The sequence below is a fragment of the Zalophus californianus genome, chromosome 10 (assembly GCF_009762305.2).
Source record: "Zalophus californianus isolate mZalCal1 chromosome 10, mZalCal1.pri.v2, whole genome shotgun sequence".
Taxonomy (NCBI): Eukaryota; Metazoa; Chordata; class Mammalia; order Carnivora; family Otariidae; genus Zalophus; species Zalophus californianus.
The window spans coordinates 12,631,725-12,646,531 of record NC_045604.1 but is presented as its reverse complement, the minus strand read 5'-3'; the positions used below and the strand labels follow the sequence as shown (position 1 = coordinate 12,646,531).

General features: G+C 43.8%; 1 long non-coding RNA gene across 3 annotated transcripts in view; it reads right to left on the bottom strand.

Annotated features, from left to right (window-relative positions):
• The window catches only part of LOC113933021, a 71,982-nt gene extending 58,567 nt beyond the window's left edge, over nucleotides 1-13,415 (bottom strand). For 2 of the 3 annotated variants that reach the window (XR_003523213.1, XR_003523212.1), the window contains exons 1-3: nucleotides 13,217-13,415; nucleotides 1,933-2,176; nucleotides 876-1,130 (exon numbers count right to left, since the gene is read on the bottom strand). This is a non-coding gene — a long non-coding RNA (uncharacterized LOC113933021). The remainder of the gene's footprint in view (nucleotides 1-875; nucleotides 1,131-1,932; nucleotides 2,177-13,216) is intronic. The other variant, XR_003523214.1, reaches the window with a different exon arrangement.
• Between the last annotated feature and the right edge of the window lie 1,392 nt (nucleotides 13,416-14,807).

Genomic DNA, 14,807 nt, shown 5'->3' with positions numbered 1-14,807 from the left:
CCCTATTGGACCATTCGCATTTGGGAATGGTTCGCAGGGTGTCACCTCTGCGCATCCTTGTGCTCACTAGCTCCCATTTCTTAATGACTGTTCAATTGCTGGTAGATTAGCACTACCTAAAATACAGAATATCTGCAGTGACCACTACAAGTTACCAGCCCCTTTTATCCTCAGGTCAATTCCTCTTACTTAGCTAACAGCTTTGTCTAGCCGATAAAAGCTCCGTGAAATGTAATCCAAAGCACTGCGAAGTTCAGCAATCTCTTTCTGTTAGATCTACAGCCTACCCCATAGCTTACCCCAGCAGTTGGAAATAATATTAACTGACACCCTCATAAGCGTCAGAAACCAGTTGCTTCTCACTACCAATCATCTATTTTTGGAAATAACTGCAAAGCAAGCATATGGCCAGTCCTAGCTCTGACTCTTAAAAGCAATGCCCGTTGATCTTTCGTCTGCCCCTCATTATTTGGTTCTCTTTCCTATCCACCCAGCCCCTCCCATGACTTTAGTCCTAAGGACTGTTTTTCCTCTCTTCATTCCCTCCCCACCCCAATCCTTACCCTTGTACCACAGCAAACCACATCTTACCTATGTGGAATGCAGAAGAAATGTTTTCCTTTTGATATTAAAAAGTCCTCCCACCAATTAAGTAAACATTGGCCACACCACAGAGCTGGTATGTTATTGCAAAGCACAGGGGAGCACAAAGCCAGAGTTTTTGCAGAGCTGTGTCAAAAGGAACCTCAGGCTTTGGCCTCACCTCCAGGGAAGAGATGAAAACATGCCATGCACGTGTCAGAATGCCAAGTGCAACCATATGCGTGCATCGCTACGGTGTCAGAGGACATGACTGAACAACAGGATCTTCTTACCTATTTATTTGCTCAGGGGATTCCCTCTCCTCTGCCCAGATGGGATCCAGGCTCGGGATCAAACACGCTGCTCTTGGAGGTTTGTCTCTGGTGACAATAGGTGGACCCTGGAATCCTGTGGTCAACGGGGCACTTTCATAGTCCCAGGCCTCAGGAACTGCGGAACAGAAGGCTGAGAGCCAGACTGTGCCACAGGCATCGGCCAAGTGCACATCTTTCCCGAATTTCTGAGGGTCATGGTGTTCTTAACCACAACTGTAAAACAGGAAGGTGGGACCAAGAAACAGTTAGATGATTCTTTTCAGTGCACCTGTGGGTCAGTATGGACAATTTGCAATTGTCTGAGATGAAGTTTCAATATTCAGTCATGCATCATTGAGCCAAGACTATTCTCAGGCTTCACAGAGGGAATGTGGCTGCTGCTCCCGCTCTCTGTCTGATGTGCCTTACGGTCCAGGAGGGCTGTTTCAACTCCCTTACTCCATCTCCCCATCCCTTAGAAGAGACAATTCCAATTCTTCAATAGAGCCTCCAAGAGGACCCAGAAATAATAAGGTTCCCATGTGAAAAGTCCCCTATGGTACCCGTAGGGATTCCATCAGTTATTAATAAAAACACCGCATGGAAGTTTTCCATTTTTCCCCGGGTTCTCAGTATGTGGTTACTTTTGTCCACGGCATCCAAGGGCGAGTTAATTTTATTAAGAACATTATGAGATGGCTAGCATGTCAGAAGTTGACACTACTCTCTCTCCAATCCTCTATTCTTGGTAACATGGTTACATATCGGCTGGCCCCAAAAGCCAGTTGTGCCTTTTTTCAATCTAACAACCATTCTGTGGATAGCATTTGTTTTCCATTGCTGCCAAGGAGACAATCTGGCTCTCATTTCCTTTGAAGAAGAGCCCATTCTGATGAGTCAGGTCTACAATGGGAATAATTAGGTCAAATAAATGAGCCCTTCCAGCTGCCTGTGGCATCACTCAACACCCCCATGTTGCAGATAATGGAGACAACGTGGGAGCAAAAGCAGAGGTTATCTGTTGAGTTATACCTACCTCTTGCCCAAGGGACGTTATCAAAACGTATGCAAGGTAATTATGGCTCCTCTCTGCATCTGGAAAAGTGAAAATGGATCCATAAAATCATGTGGTGGTCCCACTGCCTTCCCAGCCTACAAGAGAGGGCTCCTATCCCATGAGGAAATGCAAACCAGCTGGAAGTTCTCAAGACAGGCTTCTGCATTGTGTCCCATTTGTCCTCATGGGCTCCCAGTCACCTTCTCCTGGGCTGTCATGTCCACTGGCAAGAGAGAGAGGAAATTCAGCGAGGTTGGAGTCATACACCAGCTCTTGTTAATGCTCTGCTCAAGCTGGTATGTGCAGCTCATCACTCAGGCAAGACACTCACATAGTCTATCAGTTTGCTCAACAACCCATACACATGGCAGGAGATGAACCTGGGCTCGGATTAGAAATGCCAACCTGTTACCCAGATTCGGGAGCTCCCCCACCCAGATCTGGGTGGCAGGAAGCGGGGAATGGAGAGAAAAACCTTTATAAGGTAGTCTTTCATCCAAGAGGCTCATTACTCAGGGCAGGCGGGGAGGAATCTTTGTTTCTCCCTCACCTCTTTTTTTTTTAACTTTATTAAACCATCTGGAAATTACTATAATGTAGGAGCTCTCAAAAGTTGCACCACCAAATCCCACCAACCTGGGATGTTGTACCTAATGTTGATGAGGGTCATGGACCTCAGGCAAGGGTTAATGACACATCTCACCCTACATCAGCCTGACCAGACCAGGTGCTCTTTCCAAGCAGCATGTTCTCGTAAAGATCCCACCACTTACTTTTTAAATCAAAACCACCATCTGAAGCCTCTCATGCAAGTGATTATTTTTAGTTGTGGTTGATTTGTTTCCCCACAGGTTCCATTATTTTGGATTATGCCAGCTCTACAAAAAATTAGGAACTTCCTCTCTGAAAAAATAAAAAGTTAGGGGCGCCTGGGTAGCTCAGTCGGTAGGCGTCTGCCTTCAGCTCAGGTCATAATCCCAGGGTCCTGGGATTGAGCCCCACTTTGGGCTCCCTGCTCCAAGGGAAGCCCGCTTCTCCCTCTCCCACTCCCCCGGCTTGTGTTCCCTCTCTCGCTATCTCTCTCTCTGTCAAATAAATGAATAAATAAATAAATAAATAAATAAATAAATAAATAAATAAAATTAATTAAAAATAAAAAGAGAAATTCAGCTGACATTGAAGTAATAGTTAGGAACAAAACCACCGCTTCCCAGTCCTTCATGCGTACAGGGATGGATGCATCTCACGCCTACCAGGTGGTAGGTGATGCCCGAGTAGAAGCCCAGGAAGGACAGGACAGCGGTGAGCCTCAAAAATGAGCCCATTTTCAATTGTTCTGGGGCAATTGACTGTCAAAGTCAGTGTGTACCATAAAATATCTTTCATTCAGTCACCTAATAATGAATCACTGAGTGACTGCTGGGTACAAGGCACTTTTCCATCCCTGCGCCCCGGCCCCTGGTGTGAACACCAGTCCTGCTGTCCCTCCATTGTCCAGCAGACCCTAAAACCAGGAGGCCTCCCAGATGCCAGAGTAACTGGCAGTTATGGGAGGTGGGAAGGCTTTGCCCCAGGACACTCAGATGAAAGGCAGCAATGCTGACTCACAATCCAGCTCCTATGTAGATCCCCCCCATCCCCATCTCCTCTGACATGAAATCTCCACGTCGAGGCTGGGAGCCCTAACCCCACACTACCTGCAGAGTCACCCAGGAAAGAGGATCTCATAACCCTAAATGAAGAGGAATTACTTTTCTCTTTTTTTTAATCTCCTTCTAGCCTTTAAACAATCTCATTCACTTGTCTTGCCCTAATCTAACTTCCTCTCCTGGGATGTGTCTGCAAGGCTCATTACTAAGAAATGCTGGCATCAGCCACATCATAGGCTTAAGACTCCAGCACCTCTGCTTCCATGAGCAAACCTCAGCTGTTGCAAAGTGAAGCCATATTTCACCTCCCCCAGGAGGCCAGATCTAAGCTATAGCACAAACTCCAGAAGGATGGGCAGATGCGGGGTGAAGAAGGGAGACTCCCTCACTGGGTCAGGGGAGCTACTGCAGGTCCCCTGCCACCCCATGGAGCACGCAGCTAGCTTTGTTCTGCCATCCCAGGCCAGAGGTGCAGCATGGTTCATGCATGCACCAAGTTCAGTACGTGCTTTAGGTCAAGGGCAGGAGTGGTGTGCTCACACGTGCAGCCACTGAACCCTGGGATGGGGCTCAGTGAGGCGAGGAGAGGGAGTTGAAATCGAGCAGGGCCCATTAATTCATCTGAGCCTTGTCTGAGCTGGCTGGACTAGAAATGAATTCCCAGCAGGGCGGCCTCATGGCGCTGCTGCTATAATCGGGGTGGGGACCTCAAAGAGTTTTAATTGCTGGTAATACAAATGGAACAAAACTTTAAAATGCAATTTCCTCCTGGTTCCCTCCACCACCACCACCCTGTGTCATCTTTAATCTGCATTTGGGAGGATATTAAGATTTTGGGTGTATCAAGAGTACAGAGGAGAAGGAAAATCCTATGATATGAAATATTCTTTAGCAAGAAAAGCAATCGGAGAACTGACTGTAAATCCACTTCCGCTGTTTGCTCTCTTTTCTCTACCTCTGATTCCCCCCAGTAAACAGTAAAAAGATGATGGCTTTGGAATTCATGTTTTTACTGGAATTGGAAGGAGTTTTATCAAAAGAAGTCCAGAACACTCCCTTTTCACCTGAAGGAGGACAAGGCACACGCCCCCCACCATTGCAGTACCAGGTGGGGGGGGAGAGGTAGCACAGCTGATAAGCTCTTAGCAATTCCCCTATTTGCAGACACTGAAGGGCCTTTACTTGAAAACTGATGAATGAGTTTTCTTTTGTGTCATAAGAATAGGTGACCTTTTCCCCCTGAATTCCCATCCTGGGGGCCAGGGAAGAGAGCCCAGGATCCTTCTCTTGGCCTTCACACCGTGGGAAAGAGTATCTAGAGTTTAAAAGCCTGATAAATGCCCTCGAATAGCTTTGAAAATCACTCAGCGTGAGCACTTGCCCCCTGAACAAACATCCACGTTGTATCGCGACAGGCATGCCTCGGGGTCTTTGACCCAGTCACAGACACAGAGCCAATTTCCTTTGTCAATAGGTTCATGCCACTTGTCTCGCTCCTGAAAACAGTTTCTAAAGAATTCTCCAGTGAAGTCAGTTTCCTAGGAGAATCCACCACATCACCCCAGCAGATATTTCTACCCTTGCAAACCATTAGATAAACTTAAAGAACAAATTAGTCCCCACGGTCGGCCTCCCCAGCCCTTCCCCAGGTCACCACTTAAATCACTCTACTTTCTCAGAGGATTTGAAGCAAGCTTTCAGATCAGAGCCCTCCAACCAAGAGCCCGAGTACGTAACTCATAAGAACAATCGCCCAACAACTGTTTCTTCAATTTCTCACATCTGGTATCTGCTCCCTTGTGAATGGGACAGCCACCAGCAGGAAGGGTTAGGGTGGGAGTGAGTTAAGTCTCGAAAAGAAAGAGGCGATGGAAAAGCAGAGAGATCAGAACTATCCCAGGAGGCAAGTGTCGGTCAAGGGCTCTGAAACCCTTTAAATAGCTCTTTCTACTCTGCCTTGATTTTGTCCATGTCTCCAATTTTATGTACTGGCCACCCTAGAAACTATGAGCTCTGCCTAGCCAGTTACAAGCAACTGCTAGTTACTTGAGAAAAGAGTCTGTTCCTCGGCAGAATCAGAACAAAATCTACTTTGATTTGGTTGGTATCCCTAAACTGAATTAAGCATCGTTAATGGCACGATATGATAAAAAAAGCACTGACTTTGACGTTAGGGAAGCCCGAGTTGTGTATTTTGCCTCTGCTGCTTGTCAGGCAGTGTGGCTACTCACCGAGTCTCTGCTTTCTGTTTTTGCAAAACTGAAAAGATGACACCACTTACCTTGTATGAGTCAAATAAGAATAAAATGAGAAAAAAACAAAATGACAGTAGGTGTTTAACACACTTGATACAGTGTCATAGTAAATAGCATCTAGTTTCCTCTATCTTTGATGCACATACAACTATAACCAGGACCCCATCATTAAACTGGTTCTGACATCTTGACTTGTCGTGGTTTCCTTTATAAGAGTTAACAAACAATGCCAATGGCCAAACCTGTTACCCATAATCGTTGTAATACTGATGCACCAAAATAATAACATGGTAAATTATAAAGGCAAGTCATTTCACACAAAAGGGGGAAAGGAAAGGCTGGAAAGAGATGAGAAGTAAATTCACAACTTTAGCAGTGCATCCTCTCAAAGAAAGAAGTTTTCCTGTATTTTAATATGTCGCTTTAACGTAGAGTATAATATTATAGAAGAACATTTTATTAAATTATAGAATTTCAGGGTTATTAAAGCCCAAATCCTTCACTGATACCTGAATACCATGTGAAATACTTTTTACTTTTAATTTACTCTTTAGAGTACTTTTTTTTAAAGGCTATTTGAGGACTCCCTGAGGTAAGCAAAATGGTCACAATCCAGGAATAAGAGTTTCGAAGTCATGAAGGCAGGTAACTTGAGACAATCCTCTTGGTTCATATGTACTGAGCTGTAACTGGATATATGCCCTATAATTTCTCTTTGGAAGAGATGGAGGGGATAGAAGAAATTTACAAATCTAAATGTGCTCCCTCGTGGGCAAAGCCACTGTGGACTGCAGACCGACCATGCAGTGAAGGGTGAAGTTCAGCTAGTTCATGTGGCCCAGAGTCCATGGCATCCAAGTCCCCTGGGGTAGGTGGCTTGGTGGTGGTGGGTATGGAAAATGGGGCCCCAGCCTGAACTCCTGAATAGAATCTTTGAAGACGGTTCTGAAATTAGCATTTTGCACAAAAATTCGCATTTTTCATAAATTCTAAAAGTGGTGAAACCCTATTTGTAATGTGAAAAAAAAGTGATGAGACAAAGCATTTTACTCATCACTGAGAAGAGGCAAAGGAGCTTACGTATCAATGGAGAGAAAGAGAAAAAACAGAAAGCCAGTCATCTTAACGTGCAGATGTGTCATAATGTGTCATTTAAAAAGCACCCATGTAACTCATTCCCAACTCAACTGCCTCTGGGAGAATCCAATTAGAAATATTACCCTATGACTCTAAAATGAGTCTCAAAGTTTAGTCACATTTAAAATAAAAGAGTAGAAGCAGAAAATATTCATTTGCCTCAGTATATTACTCAAACACTCAATACTACCTTTTTTTAAGAGTCCAAGCATGATGTTCTTTAGCAAAAGAAAAGCCTACTGGGAAAATAATATTGTTTTGTTGGGTCTGAATGCTTCTTTCTAGAAAACCAACTATGCTGCACTCAGCCACAGGAGGATAAATTCTTCAGAAAGAATCTCAGCGAGTTGCTTAACTTAAAATCACAAGCAGAAAATTTTTTTAATTTCCAGGAAAAAGAATCAGCACCCTCTTCCAGTTCATTGAGAGATGTGGGAAGTGTGTGTCTTATTTACCAAAGGGTAAATGCTTCCTAATCATTCTAATGAGAGCTCCTGAGAACCTAGCTTTCAGCTTTATCACAAGTTAAAATAAAAAGAGTAAAAACATACAGGAATCCAAATTCACACCACCCATGAAATGAAGTTTGTAATTCCACCTTGGCCACTAGACGACAAACCCTTTCCTTATCAACAGTCTCTTCCACCTTCCTCATTCCTAAGTCTTCATCACACCCTTAACAACATGCCATCCATCTAAAACCAGACTGAGGAGATTATTGTCCTAAGATAATGAGATAAAAGTGAAGATAGAGTACTACAGAATCCTTAGAAATTAGAGGTAATATCTACCTCGGGAGATCAAAAAAGAGTTCATAAAAATAATATTTTTAAAGAGTCCTGATAAGAAGCATGAAGTTGAACAGAGATGACTTAGAAAAGACATTACAGAAAGAGAGACTATGAGACAAAACATGAAGGTCAAAGATGAGGGACACGATTAAGGGAGGCCATGGCTCTCTTGCCACTTGCTCTCTACATATTTTATCAACCCTCATATCTTCTATTAGACTCCTTCCATCTCTCTCCAATCTTCACTTGACATTCAATTCTCTTTATCATTGTTCTAATTTATACCCTCGGTACCTTTCTCCACCTAGTCTGTTGTGACAATCTTCCAACCATTTCTTCATCTTCGGATTCACCTATTTACTCCTTAGTTTAACAAAGATTAAAAGCAGGATTGGGTCCCCCAGTGTCTATTGTAGAAACCCCTACATCCTTACTCTAGCATTTAATGTCCCACTCTGTCATTCTAGTTTTTGGTCTCAAAGTTTCCCTTAACACAGATACACAGCAGTCAGGGAACAAGCGAAGACGTCGGGTAACAAGAGGACTGAATCTCAATTAAACAGCCATGGATGACCTTTGAGAGCCCAGTCTCAACAGAGTGATGGGAGTGAGCCACAGTGGATGTGGAAAAGAAAAGGAAAAAATGAGGGATAAAGGTGAGCCAAAGAAGTGAAAATAGCTAGTACAGATAATTCTTTGGGGGAGTTAGACAAAAAAAGTAATATGAATAATAGGATGCTATGCTAGGGGAATTAGGAGGGCCAAGGAATGACTTCTTGGTGGTGGTGGTGGTAGTGGTAGGTGGCATTGATAGTAGCAGATGGAGGTGGTGCTGGTACTGTTTGTGGTGGCTGGGATCAGGAGAGAAGAGAATGAGTCGCCAGATTTCCTATCTAAAATCACAGCAAAAACAAGAGGTGCTCACCCACAACCAGAGAAAAGTGAAGGACAAGTCAAAAGCCCTTACCAAACCAACAATCTACAGAGAAATCTTAAAAACATTTATAAGAACCCCAGCTTTGAGTAGAAAAATTTTTTTGGCATATTTTGGGGGAGGAGGGGGCAATATCAATTAAATATAAACCTATTTATGTATTTGTTTATTCCCCAAACTTGCTCCAGAAAGAATCTAAGGCAGCCACAAAGTGCTAGGTGCTGGGTAAAAGCCACCACATCCTGGAATATGAGCTAAACTCCCTTGGCCACCAGTGCTATAAGACCCAAGCAAATAGATCGTAAACAAAGAGCTCAAAGCACCAAGCTCTTAAACAGAAGGAATAAAACTGAAGGACCATGATGAGGAGGGGCAGGTCCCCCAGGTGTACCTGAACGCTGAACTGGTTCCCACCACATCAAAAGCCATGGCACAGCCCCTAATTCCAATTGCTGAAACATTTTAACAGCTGGGAATTAAAATAAGCTGTCAGCCAGCTCAAAAAGATTTTTTAATTCAAAATAAATCAAGCTAACAACCTGCAGATGTTTGGAAAGAAAATGTTTGGGTGACTCATTTTCAAAACCCAATTCCCTAACTTTGCCATTTCAGGGTTTCTGAATGACTGCTACCTGCCCTTCGTGTCTAATCATGAGACACACTGCTTTGCTGGCATTCTGAGACTTAACACTGCTCTAGTGCGTTGATGGTCATGGGTTCCATCTGGTAAACTAAGCTGAAATCGGAATTCAAGGGCATGGAGTTGGTCAGATTACTGAACGTGTTGCTAGGTCTCGGGATCTCCAGAAATCCTTCCATCTCTAACAGGAGATAGAGATACTCAAAAGTTCTGCCCAAAAGTCTCTGTGCTTAGATTTGCATTAAACTTTGTGCCACATTTCTTAGGGAAAAAATGGGATCATTTCAGAATGGGTCGAACGACAGAATAGGAACAAGGAGAGAATAAAAGAAGAGGCTGCAGAAGCAATGAATAATATCACAGACTCAAGATAAATGGCCAAAGAGAAATCAGCACCTCAGAGCCCCGTCTGAGGACAACGTGGGAGGTGCACACATCAGTGGAGGAAGAAGAGGAAAGCTTCAGCTTCTCCACCTGAGAACCATCTGGGTCAATTCCAGTCAGCCTTTTTCAGCTGGTAAATATAGAACAAACCATAATAATACAGTACTAAATCTGATCATAAAATCTGGGAGCTGTTGGTCATCAAAGCGATGAGGTAGAGGTATGAGATTACTGCCGGGGGGGTGGGAAACTCTTCATCCATTCATATTCAGCAGGTGGTTTTGTCCCTTCCAGAAGGACTTCCCTTCTTCTTTACCTTCCCAGCAGTTCAGGCCGCTATAATGCAGTGCCACAGATTGGGTGGCTTATAAACAACGGAAATGTATTTCTCGTAGTTCTGGAGGCAGGGAAATCCAAGATCAGGGTGCTGGCATGGTCAAGCTCTGGTGAGGACCCTCCTCTGGGTTGTAGATTGCTGGCTTCCCATGTATTCTCATGTGGGGGAAGGGGTAAGAGAGCCCTGTGGGGTCTCTTTAATAAGGGCACTAATCCCATTCATGGGGGCTCTGCCCTTATCAGAACCTGGTCCCCTTACCAAAGTTCCCACTTCCTAATTCCATTACAATAGACATTAGGATTTCAACATAAGAACTCTGGGGACAAGTTCAGTCTATAGCACTCTCCTGGCCTCAAGTCACCAATGATGGGAAGCTATCTGGGGCCTCGGTTTCCAACTTTCCTGTACATCCATTGGCGTTTCCATGTTCCCCCACTGAGGGTCTCAGGTGGCCTCCAGGTCTATCTCCCACTTCATTTTTTGAAAGCAAGAGCTATGTCTTGTCATCTTTGCATCCCCAGCACCCAACACAGGACCTAGCATTTAGTAAGCCGTCAGCAACTATTTGCTGAATTATTCAGTCCAGTTCATTAAGGAGAAAATTATTATTTTTAAAGAGAGTAAGCTGAAAAGTCTCAAAAAAATGTTCTTTAGGTATGTACATTTTCCCAAACTTTTGATGACCTGCCCTCAATTAAAATGACTTCCAAGACCAGAAGCTGATCTTGGAATCAGCTTTGTGCCACATTTCTTAGGGAAAAATTCTTTTTTCCCATTCTATTATTTAGAAAATAATAGAATGCCATGAACTAGAGGTTGTTTAGGAATCAGAAGATTTCTTAGAAACATAATACACTTATGTCTACCTTTGGAGCTTCCACATTCTCACTGCTACAGCGAACAGCAGTCTCCCTGAATCCCTTTCAGCCAGAATTCAACACAAACGGAAGGTAAAAGGTCATAGTTGCTTAGCTCTAAGAGAAGAAAAGGTGAGCAGGAATGATGTGTTCCCTACTTCATCCTATTTGCTTTTCTCATCACACCGATCTCATTGAGAAAGGGGTAAAGAGTCCCTACTCAGCCAGCCATCTTATGTAGGGCTCAAGCCCATCTCACCAAAGAGTCAACATCCTTGATGAATGAAAACCAAATGACTATCAAGAGTGTATTCCTGGGCGCCTGGGTGGCTCAGTCGGTTAAGCAACTGCCTTCGGCTCAGGTCATGATCCTGGAGTCCCGGGATCGAGTCCCACATCGGGCTTCCTGCTCAGCAAGGGGCCTGCTTCTCCCTCTAACCCTCCCCCCTCTCATGTACTCTCTCTCTCTCTCATTCTCACTCTCTCAAAATAAATAAATAAATCTTAAAAAAAAAAAAAAAGAGTGTATTCCTTTCCAGCAAGGGTCTATGGCCAAAAAGACATATACTGAGCTTGATTTGCTTCCATATTACAGAAAATAGATTTTCTCTAGCCATGATTATTTCCAATCTAAATTGTCAAAATCCAGTACTTTTGTACTTGACTCCACTACTTACTAGTTCTACCACCCTCGACAAGTCATTTCATTTAGTTACTTAGGAAATATCACTTAAATTCCTGCTATATGCCAGGCACCATGCCAGAGGCTAGAGATATAATGGATAGATGGATAGAAATGTTCTTTGACCTCACAGAGCACAGATCTGTTTCTCCCCCATATTAGCACCCCCTGGTGGTAAACTCGGGTTCCTGATACAAAGGGTTCTAATTAGGAATAAATGAGGTAACGATGTCAGGTGCCAAATGCAGTACCTGGTAAACAATATGGGCTCATTAAATGCAAGAAACATTATGATTAACCAATAAGTTGATGTCAAAGTTTTATAAACTGTAAAATATAATACAATTATTCCCATTGTCATTTCTATAATAGAGAATTTTTAGAACGAACTGTTAAAATAAAGCCAGTATTATATTTCCAACAACTAAAGATGCAGCATTTTCTACACATTGAAGCTTCACATGTGGCTGTTTTGATAGCCTAGGCACACTCCAGACCTAGGAAATGTTTTCAGGTTGCCCCGTCTCTTACCACTCTACATAGGGCCAGCTACACCCAACGGCTTGCAAGTCCCTGCTGTAACAGGCGTGTCCACCCTGTACTCCAAGGGCACCCCGTGCAGACTGCAGTTTTGTGGCCCCATCACAGTCCGCCTCCTCACCCAGAGCTCAGGTCTCTGAGGACAGGATTCATGTTCTATCTTAGCTTTCTTTCCCTCACGGCTTCTCAGTCAGTTCCTGGTATGTAGTAAGGATTTGCTCCATAAATGCGCATTATCTTAAAAGTAATGATTAAATGAGGGGCGCCTGGGTGGCTCAGTCGGTTAAGCGTCTGCCTTTGGCTCAGGTCGTGATCTAAGCCCCACATGGGGCTCCCTGCTCAGTGGGGACCTTGCTTCTCCCTCTCCCTCTGCCGCTCCCCCTGCTTGTGCTCTCTCGCTCTCTCTCCCTCAAATAAGCAAATAAATAAAATCTTTAAAAGTAATGATTAAATGAATCAACAAGAGGGAAAAAATAGAATATATTATTTATGCCTTAATCATCTACTTATCTGTAAAATAAATCACATTAAAAGAGTATATTTTCTATTCAGTTCGAATTCAAAAAGCATTTAATAAACACACAATTAACTATTGTGTGCCCAGCCATGTGGGAGACCTTAGGAGTGACATAAAAATGACAGAAACGCTGCACACACAGTACACAAAGTCTCCAACTTCGGAGGCTACAAAAAACTTTGGAATTCATAGGATTCAAAGCTCTCATTTTGTGGGTCATGAAACTGAAGTTCACAGTGTTTGACTTGTCCAAGATCAAAAACAAACAAAAAAAAAACAATGACAACTAACATATCTTGTATGGTTCCCAGGTGCCAAACGCTTCCCTGGTATTATTTCCTTTAATTCTCAAAACCACACGTTGAAACAAGGGCTATGATTGTCCCCATTTCACTGATGAGGAAACTTAGTATTAAGGAGATTAAGCGACTTGCCCAAGACAAAGCCAAGTCTCAGAAGGAGGCTGTGTGACCCTCTGTCCATTTCTCATGCCACCTCCCCACATTGACTGAATAACCCGAAATGATCCAAAGGCCATACGTGAGCAGAATTCCAAGCAGGAGTGCCGCTAACCTGGCACCTCCCAGCCCTGTGGAGGGTGACGTCAGCAGTGACAGAGGCGGCGGGTTTCTGCAGTTCCTCACGCGCAGGCTTGGGACTTCTCATCTGTCTTGTTATTTATTAAATGAGATTCTGGTTACTTTCATAAAAGGAAAAAAGAAGGTGTTCTTCCTCTCTCCCTGCCCCCACTTCCCTCCCTCCTCTCTCTCTCTCTCTCCCGCCTTCTTTCCTTCCATTCTCTCTCTCTCTTCCTCTTTCTTTCTCTCTCCCTCTCTCTCTCTCTTCCTCCCTCCCTCTTTCTCTTTCTCCCTCTCTCCCCACCCCGCCCCCGTCTCTTTCTCTGTCTCTCTCTGGCACAAAAATAGAGACAGAAAGAACATGTGTGGGGCCACAGGCTTAGAATCAGACCATCCCCCCAAGCCACGCATTCACTTACTTCACCAGAGCAGGACCTGCCAGAGTCCACTGTGAAAAACTGCCTCACTACCCCCCTTCTCCTCCCCCAGAGGCCATCAAAGCCTTTTGGTTAGGGAGTTAAGCTCCTCTATGAGCCACTTCTGCCACCTAGTGTGAAGAGATCTAGAAAAAAATAATTTGGGTGGATAGAAGAAACACACTATAACCCCAAATTGCAAGACATTTTCAAAGAAATACCATCCACTTGCCCCAGACTATTTTAGAAGCTACAAAACAAATGAGCATTTATAGGTCTGATGCAGTAGATTGAGGCCATGATTTTAAACCAGCCGAAAGCTTTTTGACAATATATTGCAAAAGAATGTACCATGAGCCTAAGTTCCAAGATATGCCACAGTCACTTTGAGATCAAAATCATGTGTACGAACTACAAAAAATTTCAACTCAGCAGGGCCCAATCCAATGACATTGTACTGATATCTACTACGAAACTGTTTTTCCTAAGAAACCATAGTTCAGGAGAAGCACATTTTCCCTAATGCTGAGGCACGAGAGAATCTCTATACTTGTTTGTTCTGTTGTTGTTATCCTGATAAAAAGGGTACTCTGTGATGTAAGATAATGTTTTCAAAAGCTTCCTTACAATAAACCTAGTATGTTTCACACAGCTTTCCCTGTATCATCTGTCAGCATAGGCTGGAGACAAGCTCAGGGTGAAATTCAGTGCAAGCATCTATTGCAAGGGGCCAAAGCACATCCCAAGCACAAAGCTTTCTGGCAGGGTGGTTTTTCTCAAAGGTAAAGTGAGGTGTGGAAAGCCTAATTCTCTCATTCAGAAAATCTTCAATAAAAACTTTCTCGGGGCTGGGTGGCTCAGTCGGTTAAGTGTCCCACTCTTGATTTTGGCTCAGGTCATGATCTCAGGATTGTGAGATCGAGCCCCGCAACCAGCTCTGCGCTGAGCACGGTGGAGCCTGCTTGGGATTCTCTCTCCCTCCCCACCTGACCCTCCCCCCCCACTCCTGCTCTCTCTAAAAAAATATAAAAAAAACAACAAAAAAAATGTTTCTCACAACTGGCCATGGAAAAAAGACTGGACAGAGAGAGTTCAGGTTTTTATAATTTCTGGAAAACCCTTGGAGTGCAGACAGTC